Source organism: Aulostomus chinensis, chromosome 7, assembly GCF_037954235.1.
Source record: "Aulostomus chinensis isolate RoL2024-O1b breed Wild chromosome 7, RoL_Achi_v1.0, whole genome shotgun sequence".
NCBI classification, from domain to species: Eukaryota; Metazoa; Chordata; class Actinopteri; order Syngnathiformes; family Aulostomidae; genus Aulostomus; species Aulostomus chinensis.
Window position 1 is genome coordinate 3560124 of NC_141326.1, and position 12132 is coordinate 3572255.

The following is a 12132-nucleotide window of genomic DNA, read 5'->3' on the forward strand; positions in this document are numbered from 1 at the left end:
GCTGGTCCTGCTAAAATGTTTGGAACTTCTGATGTGGAAACTGTTGAGCCTTGATGTTGATGCTGCTGCCCCCTCTAGTGGCTGTAGAGAGAGCGCTCAGGTCACCCAGCAGCCTCTGGTTGTGAGCCCTGGACCTCGAGATGAGAAATACTTGTGATTACAAATAATTTAATGATTGATGACTATCAAATAAAATTCTTAATTTGGGCTTTTCACATTCTAACTAGAATTCCCAAAGGGAGAGACGAGATTGAAGCAGCACAAGGTTACAGATCATGAAGATGTGATTTTAAAAAGGTGAACAGGGGACAAAGCAGATTGAGTTGAGTGTTTTGTTTGATAAAAAAGTACACATTTAAATCTTTATTTGTAACTCATTTAAAGCTGTCGTCCGTCACTGCTGTCACCTTCTTGTGTGGTCTTGAGGAAACACAAAAGCACTGTGGATAAACACCGTCAGCTCCTCTGCATGATGTCAGCCCTGGTGATCTCACACCGACCCCATCACCAAACAACACCGGCTTAAAAAGGCCCACCTGAGCTGGGACTCCACTGGGTTGCAGCCCTCTGTCTTTGTGTTAATAAATGAAATGACTGGTACAGAAAAGTCCTGCTGCAGAAATGAGAGAAAGCCAATACACACACGCACACACACTTTTATTCAGGCTGAGATCAGCAGCAGCCCTGTGTTACCAGTACCTGCCACTAGATGGTGCAAACAGGCTTCTGTAAGATCGACGTTGAACAAACTTGTGACGTCTGCTGTGCCTCCACACAGGTACAGTTTATTCAGAACTGTTCAGAAGCTGCCTTTCTCTGTTTTTAGTCATTAAAATAACAAAACTCTTTCATACCTTCATCCAAACTACAATAGAAATCAGAAAAGACAATAAATTGCATTAAACTGCAGGTCTTAATACATAAAGGTATCACTTTGTCAGACTCTTGTTGCCGTCAGGCCAGCAGTGACTGCGTGATGACCATGTAGGCTCGTAGTCTAGCATGGAGCGATGGCTCTCACTCTACCTCATGTGTCACTGGAGAAGAGTGCCGCCACCACACACACACACACACACACACACACACACAGTGTTGATGAATTGGCTGGAGTAAGGACAGCCCTCAGAGAAGAATGAACTTCATATTTCTGATGCTAATGTGTTTTAAAAGTGTGGTTGAATGTTTTAAATGCTGTGACACAAACACCAGTGGTAAACTGTTGATGAGTTCAGTGTTCCAAATTATTTTGTTGTTGTTGTTGTTGCAAGTGGAACTTACCACAACAGTGGTGATAGATGTTCTGGCTCTGCAGAGCCAGCTGAGGGAGGCTCCACAAGGTCGGGAGAGGTCCCTGTCAGCTCCCTGACGTCACGGGCGCTGAGGGCTGAGGGAGGCTCGAGGCGGGGGACTGGAGGCTAACCCTAACCCTTGAGACGGGGGCTGGAGGCTTGAGACAGAACCCTGGAAGCTCATGACTGGAAGTGGGACACTGGAGGCTCGCGAGTGGAGACAACAAGACGTGTGACAAGACACAAACAACGTGAACTAAAGACAACAAACACTCTTGACAACTGACACGAAACTGATGACAAACTAAGACTCATAACAATGACCTGACGCGGACAAAGGGAAACACAGAGGTAAAATCCACAAGGGAACTAAGCACAGGTGGTGTCATCACCCAGGTGAGACACATGAGGCAATCACAGGGAGGAGCACAGGAAGCAGGACACTGACTTCACAACACAACAGGAAACACAGGACAGGGATCGTGACATCATCACCTCTCTCAAACAAATTCAATAAAAAATGAACATTATAAAGTGTGTAAATATTAATGGACAAGGCCCTTATGTAGAAACATATACAGTCGCATATATGTATATATTAGGGGTGTTACAAAATTTCACGTCATGACATTTTATGACGCTGCACGGTGGTGCAGTGGTTAGCACTGTTGCCTCACAGCAAGAGGGTTCCGGGTTCGAGTCCCAGCTCCGACGCCAGATCTTTCTTTGTGAGTCTCCATGTTCTCCTTGTACCTGCGTGGGTTCTCTCTGGTACTCCGGCTTCTTCCCACCATCCAAAGACATCAATTGGGGACGAGGCTGATTGATACTCTAAATTGACTGTAGGTGTGACTGTGAGTGTGAATGGTTGTTTTTCTCTGTATGTTGGCCCTGCGATGGACTGGCGACCTGTCCAGGGTGAACCCCGCCTCTCGCCCGTAGGTGCTGGGATAGGCTTCAGCCCCCCCGCGACCCTTACTAGTAAGGAATAAGCGGAAGACAACGATGGATGGACATTTTATGAAATAAAAAATGACAAAATTATTTCAAAGATGCAAGAAATGTAAAAAAAAAGTGTTGCGCACCACTAACTGATGATTTCTGGCCCTCTCACCTACCGTACGCACAAATTAGAAGATTTTTTTGATTTTTTAAAAACACTTTATTTACATTTCACAAAATTCATTTCACATTAACTGCACGGAGTGCCTGAGAAATTACTCAGATTTTACTTGAGAAAAAATATACATTTTACCTATAAAAATAAAATATATATTTTACCTGAGAATAAATAAGTAAAATAAATAAAATATGCATAAAAAAAATCAAAGAGACACTCATTCTCGTAAAAAATGTGCAAATTGCAGTTTGTCTTTAAAAACAGTGCAAAGATACTTTGGTGACACCACAAGTTTTTAAAAGTGTCTCGATCATTGATTATCTTATAAAACCCACATTTTAGCCTCAGTCTGCCTCTCATCTTGCAGCGCCACACTGAGGCTGCTTCCTGACCTGCTTTATCCTCCACCCTGTTTTTTCTGGACACATAAATTGCCAGCTTCGCTTCGCCAGAAATAAAATTTAAGAGCTGCCATTTTCCCTGACTGGTTTTCTGGTACCCTGCACCATAAATGAACTTTGTAACACAAAGGTTTTCGTTAAATAAATTAAAAACATTTGTAAAAAGAGTGAAGGGCACTGTGAATCTCTTCCACTCACTAAAAACATGAAAAACTGTCTCGCAGAGGTGACAGAATGGGCACTGGTTTGACACAGCAGGATTAAGAACAGAAATGAAAGCGTTTGAGGCGATGGCACCATGTAAAATTCTCCACTGGAGGTCGGCTGTTCTTTTCTTGAGGGGAGGTTTGTATAAAATTCTCCACTGTGGACTCACTCCATCTCCTCCTAGCCTGTCGGTCCATGCAGTGGCCGCTCTGCTACACAGTCCTTTCCTGTTCAACACGTTCACGCAGTTTTTGTAGAGGGTTTTTCTGTCGGCTGTGTGCAGGCTGAGCACCCTGGAGTTTTTTAGGAGAGGTCCATCCAGCTCTCCAAAATTAGGACTCATATATACCTCTGGGAAATGATCATCTCGATCAGGTTCGGTGCCTCGGCTGTGGTCCACGAGGAGGCTTCTCTCCCTCCCAGAGAGCCTCTGCTTCCAAAAGCCCAGGACCTTCTGAGCTACTCAAGTGGACTGAATACCCAGCAGAGAGGCCACAGCCTGGGAATCCACCAGCGCCGGCCCCACAGTGTACACTAGTTGTCCGAGGACCAGGGTCTTGGTTCGGCACAGCGCTGCCGTCAGCCTGGATCTGGGCCAGTAAACCTGATGGAGGATCCATACAGGTGAGGCGGTGTCACAGCGCTGAAGCTACCAGGTTGTTCAGCCACAGGAACTCTACCTCTAAGACATTTGAGGAAGTAGCCACTTCCATTTGTTAATTCTTCCTTTGACGCACTCCCACTTTCTTTTGGTCATTGCCTCGTTCCCCAGGAAGACACCAAGGTACTTTAGACTGTCTTTTCTCCAAGACAAATTCTGAGGCACAACTTTGAGAGCGTCATGCCATTCACCAACTGCAAGGGCGTCACTTTTCCTCCAGTTCACCCTCGCCGCAGACAGAACATTAAAAGAACTGGTTAAATCCACATCCTTTTGATAACAATGTCATCCACATAGGCAGATAAGCAGTGCTGTTATTAAAACCAGGTAAAATCAGGCCAACAACGCATGTGCGAATTTTACAAAGGAGGTGTTCTAGGGAGAGTGCATAGAGCATCCCAGACAGAGCACAGCCCTGCCAGTGAAACGGGTGTGGTTTAGACTCAAATGCAGTACACCGGAGAACAGGAAGAGTTGGTAATGACCTTTATTTTCTCCACAGCAAACAAGGTACGGAGCAGTACGAGTAACCTCAGGATAAAGTTCGCTCTTCAGGCTGTAAGCTCCAGGGGAGGGGAAGCTCCAGAGCCCCCGGCTCTAAACAGTTCAGTTCCCTTAGCAGGCAGGAGGACAGCCAAGGCCAGGCAGATGAGTAATTACCAGCAAAGCAGTCAGACACCAGAAACACCGAGGAAGAGCATGAGGTCAGGGATGGAAGGCAGGTGAGTTTACCAAGAGGCAGACGAGGAGAGCAGGTCAGAAACAGGCTGGGTCGGTACCAGGTGATCAGCCAGAAGAATGCTGGAAAGTCTCGCATACTGCAGAAGAACAATCTGGCAACGAGTGAAAGTGCAGGAGAGGCTTATATGCAGGGCTGATTAGGATGAGCTGCAGCTGTGTAGGCAGGTGAGCAGAGTTGGGCTGATGAGGTGGGAGTGGCTGGCAGGTAGAGTGGAGCAGAGGGAGGTAGAGTGGAAAGACACTGCAGCTGAGTGACAGGAGGGGGATGGGAGAAAGGGACTGTGACAGCTGGATGCCCCTTTGCACCCTGAAAGGAGCGCACAGACTGCCGTTGAACTTCAGTATACTCTCAATGCCATTGTACAACACCTGGATCTTGGCAATGAAGCCAGGGCTGAACTCAAACTTCTCCATGGTTTTCCAGAGGAAGTTGTGTTCAAAAGCCTTTTCTTGGTCTCGCAAAATGAGACCAATAGTTCTGCCCAATGAGCTGGAGACCTCCAAAACATCTCGTATTAGGTAGACGTTGTCTACCATAGACCTGCCAGGCACACAGTAGGTCTGGTCCCGGTGGATGACCTGCTCCATAGCTTCTCTCAGCCTGTTAGCCAAAGCCTTGGACAGAACCTTGTAGTCCGTGCACAGGGCGGCAGTTCTTAATGTCCTGTGTCATGTCCCCATGGTCACGGGCATGGGGGCGTGGCATCAATTGTGTGACTTCCTTCCCTTCTCAGGTTGGAGCTTTACGGGGCGGAGCTGCTGACTAATTGGGAGCACCTGGGCCCGGCGTCTCCCAGCTATAAGGCAGGCGGCCAACCTGGCCGGCTGGCTCTCGCTCACTCCTCCTGGCCCACATTGGAGCGATGGTTGCGTTTCTTGAGTTACGTCTTTAGTTCTCTGCATCCATCACACCGCACACATTACACCCCCTGTACACTCATGCACTCACTCGCACTCACCACTGACACTACTGATAACCACGCTCCATTGTACGTTATGGTTTGCCTTGTTTTGATTTTGCATTGTTAAAAATAAATTATTAGTTGTGTTTCATGTTGACTCCGCGTCTCCCTCCTTTGATGTCACGATCTCCGAGCCGGGTCGTGACACCTGCAAATTTCTTTTTTTTGGCAGGAAGGTTACAACCACCCTGCGGCAGGACAATGGCAAAGAACCTGAAGCCGGACATTCATTAAAAACCTCTAAAATATCAGGCGCTAAAATGTTCCAGAAAGCTTTGTAAAACTCGACAGTCAGGCCATCGAAGACGGGAGCCTTCCGTCCCTGCATGCTCTGCAGAGCGGCGTGCAGCTCCTCCATTTGTAATGGCCGATTCAGCTGCGAATTCGTCTCCGTAGAGACCTGAGGTAGTTCACCACAGAACCCCTCCAACAGTCCATCGTTCTCCTCGTACTCACTGGTGTAGAGGGACGAATAGAAGTCCACAGCTTGCCTTCTTATCTGGTCAGGCTCGGTTAGTTCCTTCCCCGTGTCAGAGAGCAGAGAGTGGACTACTTTTTTTTCTGCCCATGCTTCTTCTCCAGGCTGAAGAAGAAGCTAGAGGGAGCATCCATCTCGGTGAGGTTCTGGACCCGGGACTGGACCAGTGCACCCTGCACCTTGGTATCTAGCAGGTTGGCTAAAGCCATTTTTTTGGACTTGAGGATTTCAATATATCCCTGTCCTCCTGTGGAACCGCTGATTGTTTCTAGTTCCACAATCTCAGTCTCCAGGTCTTTCATAGACCTACAGGTACTTTGTGTGACATTGACAGTATCCTGCTGACACAAGAGTTTCATCTCAGTTTTGCCACGGTCCCACCACTGCCTGTGGAGCGACCCCAGCCAGTCAATGGTAAAGGCGTACTGATGTTTTCTTTATTTTCATTCGGCCATTATCCTTCCATGAAACACCGTAAGAGCTAGATAAGACAGTTAAATAAATACAATTAAATCTTAAAAACATAAACTTCATGACAAAACCATACTTAAGTGCATTAATGAAAAACTAATTGACATCGACAACAATACATGAAGAAATAAGACAGCTCTTGTAACTCCATCAGCTTAACGTCAAAGACTATGAACACCGCTATACATTTAAACACTTCAAACACAGCAAATAAACCAAATTACACATCAGAGCAAGTTAAAACAAAACAAAACAAATATTTATCACACAATACCTTGTTCCCAATTCTGGCTAGGCGCTTAAAATTCTGAAGAGTGTCCTTTCATGGACAGCGCAATCCGTTTTTAACCGTTCCGCCTGTTACAAAGCTGCGTCAGTTTCATTTAGTTATGCGATCGTTACTTCCGTCAGAAGAGCACAAAAAAATAAAAGCATGAATTATATACGTTTATAAAAAGGGGGGGGGGGGGACAAATAAATGCATACAGAAGCCGTTACCATATTGAAAGAAAATTTTTTTAAAGTTACTTACTGCCTGAGACATGTAAAATCACTCTTCCTGTGTCTAAAAGAAGTCCAAAATAACTTAACACCTCTCTAAAACCGTTATCAAATGTTAAAACCGAATTAAAATGCCAGTAAGCACTCTTTGGTAAAATATTTTTAAAAGCAAGATGACATAAAACCAAAGAATGATTGGTAAAACCAGCTGGCATGATTCTACACTCCTTAAAAACATTAAAATGATGCTTCAAACAATAAAACGGTCAAGTCTGGCTAAAGAGATCCTATCCTCTCTCAGTTGGGACCACGTGGACTGTCATCAATCTGAAAATTCAATCGAGCATGAATTTTCTCTAGAAAGCTCTTCCTCTCTGTACCGTTGGTTGGAGCATAAATATTGATAAAAACCAGAGTACGATGCTCAAACTGTGCTTTGGCTAAAAAACACCTCCCCTTTACTACGTGCTCCACCTCCAGGGATGATGGAGTAAAGGTTCTGGAGAACAGGAAGCCCACTCCACCACTGAGACTGGTGTTATGGCTCAAAACCACCTGCCCTTCCCACTCCTTGTTCCAGTCCGCCTCATCGCTCTCATCACTGTGAGTTTCTTGTAAAAATAACACATCAATATGTTTGATCCGTGCTGTGTCAAACACCAAAGCCCGTTTGTCTGGCGCCATTTACATTTAACGTCCCCACTCTAAAAGTAGTCGTTGTGCAGGGGACGTTAAAAACAAAAACAATGGGCCATAAAAAAATAAAACCATAATTCAAATTAGAGCCAACATCCTCATCACAATTAAAAACTAAGTTGCTTTCTCACTTTATTCATCTGTTTTTTCAATCTAAATATTTCTTGATCAGTGAGATGTTGCTCTGTTTTTAATGAGCTGCCTTGCTGGGCTGTGAAATAGAAGTTTATCTGGAAAGTGCTGATCCAGATCAAGGCCCTTTATGCCTTTGGTTTGTTGCAGAAACGTTTTAAACACTTTTGCTGGATACCTTTTGTTTTCCTGACTAGCAGTCGTCTGGGTGTGGGACAAGTCACTGAGGTCAGACACACTCCCATCACTGTCACTGCTGTCTGCAGCAGTCTGTCGACCAACCAGTCGGCCATCTTTACCGCCCACCGCAGCATTCAGCACGCCTCTGTGTTTGCTGCGCCGCTTCACAGGAGCAGGCGTCCACTCAGGCACACAAGCCTCCATCACTCCAACCTCAGGAGCTGCACCATCCTCACACAACTCACCGGTCCGACCAAACTCAACTGACATCTCACCTGTCTCACCCAACTCACCTGTCACCTCACCTGTCTTACTTAACTTACTTGTCAACTCACCCAACTCATCTAACTTACCTGTCACTTCACCTGTCCCCCCCAACTCACCTGTCTCTTCCACCACCTCACCTCTCTCCTCCACAAACTCACCTGTCTTCTCCACAGCCTCACCTGTCTCCCCCACCACCTCATTCCCCTCCCTTTCACCTAACATGTCCACTATCTCACCTGTGTCTCCCCCACCACCTCACCTGTATCACCTATCTTCCCGGTCTCACTCACCCCTGGTTTGTCAGGGCCGCTGCCGCCGCCCCCGGCTCCAAACCCTGCGGGGCGGGCCCTGCCTCGGCCGAAGCGGCCCGGTTCGGACAAGCCCGGACAAGGTGTCCCTCCTCCCCGCAGCCGAAGCATTTTAACAGGGAGGAGGTGGCGAACAGTGGGTAGTCGAACCGTCCACCCGCACCATGAAGCGATAGTTCAACTCCTCGGCTCTGTTGTTTAATATCATGAACACTTGTCTGCGATGAGACACGACGTGTTTCAACAATGGTGACTTACACCCAGAAAGCACCTTTCTCATGGGCGACACCACCTTCCCATGGCGGGACAGCTCATTGATGAGAAAACTATCGCTGATGAACGGTGGCACGTTCGACAGGGTGATCCAGGTCGCGGGCTCCGTCAGCGGCAGCACCGGTTCGAACAGCCCGTTCACCGTGATCCCCGTTTCCACCAACCTGTTTGCCTGTTCTACCTTCTCCAAAAAAGTACCACCGCCTTGTTCATCCGGGCGGCGGACTTCACGGCGTTGTGCCCGACCAGCTCCCCCACAGCCAACGCTACCCCCTCCACGCTGTTCATGGAGCCGGCGCCCACCTTGACGCCGTGACTCCGTGACAGCATTGACAAGTTGTCAGTCGCCATGACGGCTCCTCACCAGTGCCCAGCCAGCCACAGGCCGGCGGGGAAAAAAGACACCAACACAAAGACAAACTTTACTCCAAACTAAACCAGTGCAACCACAAACACCTACAAAACCACCACCAAAAGAATAAAGAGAAAAAAGATAGAAAAAAGGGAAAAGAAGTCAAAACTCTCTCTCCCACTCTGCTCCTCCACTCTCACTCCTCTCACACAGGAAGATTTTTGTTTTAATTTTTTAACTCCACTTTATTTTGAGAAATGTACAGTTTCCAAACTTAAAAGCACTCTTAAAAACAACACATTTAAAACACAATTTACCTACAATTTTATCAATTTAGTTTTTAAAAAATTCAGTAACGTGTAAAAATTTGTTGTCTTGAATAGCACATAAAATACCATTATGGCACCAGGTTTCCATAAAAGTTTGCAGGTCACCGGACATTTTATGAAAACCAAAGTCCAGCGTTAATCTGCACCTCACGTTGCAGCGCCACACTGAGGCCGCGTCCTGTCCTGGCCGCTCCTCAACTCTGTTTCTCCTGGACACGTACATGGCCAGCTTTGCTGTACCAGAAGCAAAGTTGAGAACCTGCCATTTCTTTTCCCTTATTTTCTTTCCTGTCATACCACAAATGAATGTCTTCTCTGACAACTGCACATTAAATCAGTTAAAAACCTGAGTTAAAAGAGTGAGGAAACCCGACAGTCTCTCACACTCGATAAAAACATGAAAAATTGAAAACGTCACAGGTGCTGAGGGCTGAGGGAGGCTCGAGGCGGGGGACTGGAGACTCAAGGCAGGGGACTGGAGACTCAAGGCAGGGGACTGGAGGCTCGAGGTGGGGGACTGGAGGCTCGAGGCGGGGGACTGGAGGCTCGAGGTGGGGGACTGGAGGCTCGAGGCGGGGGACTGGAGGCTAACCCTAACCCTTTAGACAGGGGCTGGAGGCTTGAGACAGAACCCTGGAAGCTCAAGAATGGAAGTGGGACACTGGAGGCTCGCGAGTGGAGACAACAAGACGTGTGACGAGACACAAACAACGTGAACTAAAGACAACGAACACTCTTGACAACTGACACGAAACTGATGACAAACTAAGACTCATGACAATGACCTGACGCGGACAAAGGGAAACACAGAGGTAAAATCCACAAGGGAACTAAGCACAGGTGGTGTCATCACCCAGGTGAGACACATGAGGCAATCACAGGGAGGAGCACAGGAAGCAGGACACTGACTTCACAACACAACAGGAAACACAGGACAGGGATCATGACATAATTGTCCATTGTCGTCTTCCGCTTATTCCTCACTAGTAAGGGTCGCGGGGGGCTGGAGTCGATCCCAGCACATACGGGCGAGAGGCGGGGTTCACCTCGGACAGGTCACCAGTCCATCGAAGGGCAAACACACAGAGACGAACAACCATTCACACTCACAGTCACACCTACGGTCAATTTAGAGAGATCATGACATCATCACCTCTCTCAGACAAATTCAATAAAAAATGAACATTATAAAGTGTGTAAATATTAATGGACAAGGCTCTTATGTAGAAACATATACAGTCGCATATATGTATATATTAGGGGTGTTACAAAATTTCACGTCATGACATTTTATGAAATAAAAAATGACAAAATAAAATTCAAAGATGCAAGAAATGTAAAAAACAAAAACGGTGCTGCGCAACACCAACTGATGATTTTTGACCCTCTCACCTACTGGACACACAAATTCGAAGAAGAAGAAGAAAACCGTAGCAACGCCACAGAAGAAGAAGAAGCGGTGAAACAAATATTTCTGAATGGAGGAAGACGAGGTCGAACAAGTAGCGGACGCTCCTTCATCAATCAAATCGGTTGCGTGGACGTATTTTGGCTTCCCATGGAAAAGACAAGGCAACGGTGAGACGATGGAGGATGAAACAAAGACCGTGGTCCAACTATGAGGGTCCACAACAGCGGAGACTGCAGCGAGCACCACTGGCATGATAGGAGGTTCTGAACCTGTTGAGGGCTCAGTGTTCCAGCTCCCTGAGGTCAGACATTCTAGATCTAGACTGGACTGCAGCCCTGAGCATGAGTGAACATTTGTTTTCCTTTTCATCAAGAAAGGATTTGGCCCCGTTGTTCACAACACAGCACTTTTTTAAGTGAAATTTAAGGTTTGTATTTGTATTGTAGTCTAAATAACAGAAAAAAATACAAATCTATTGTTTTTTTTAAAAAAGAGCATTTTATTTTGTACTGACACAGCAAAAACTTGTATGTCTGCATTTTAAGGAATAAATAAAGAATATTTGATTTCTACATTTCTGATTGTTGATTTTCTTTAATCTTTATTTCGTATCGTGAGTATACGGTACCGTATGTATCATTTCGTGAGTCGACTATTTTGTTGCACCCCTTGTAAAAAATAAATAAATAAAAATATATATATGTGATTTTGTATATTTCTACTGAAGCGTCTTGTGGGTCTCCAGTGTCGTCTCTTGTTGTCTCACCCTGCTCTTTAAGGGGGATGCAGGGGAGCAAAGATGGATTCCAAGGCCTTGGTCTCAAGTCCACGTCAAGGCTCCAGTCTTTGAGGTCCAGTCTCAAGTCTGACCCACCAGTTGATAATTTGTATCTACAGATGCAAAGTGATTTTTCAAAACTTGACCCAAAGTGTTTTTTAATAATTTCAGATGAAAACAAAATGTATCACGACACATCAACAACACATTCGGTACATTTGGATCTTTTATTATTTCATTGCCTGGCTGTGCAGCCCAGAGGTGGCCCAGGTCATCAAAGCAGGAGCTTGGCAGGCTCAAGGCGATCCAGGTCCTGAACCCTGGCAGACCCATCTGTGGTCAGGCCACATTGGTGCAGGGCACAGTAGCAGGTCATGTCTGACCACCAGGAGAATCGTGGCCCCACAGTCTAGCGACTGCAGGGTGCCGGCTCATTCATCTGCACCAGGCCAAAGTCGGCTGCTGCTGAGTGGAACATCCAGATCTTCTGGCTCAGCGACCAAATCCCTCAGGGTAGCTTTTAGTTTGAAGAGCTTTCCCATAAAATTGTCCTGATGTCTCAGGAACTCTCTGAT

The 12132-nt window shown here is 46.4% G+C and overlaps 1 long non-coding RNA gene across 1 annotated transcript; it reads right to left on the reverse strand.

The window, feature by feature from the left end:
• LOC147258222 (uncharacterized) lies at positions 1-1641 on the reverse strand. The gene is made up of 3 exons (XR_015116738.1): positions 1279-1641; positions 408-613; positions 1-128 (listed from the first exon to the last, which is right to left on the reverse strand). It is a non-coding gene; the product is annotated as an uncharacterized LOC147258222 (long non-coding RNA).
• Positions 1642-12132: the final 10491 nt, after the last annotated feature.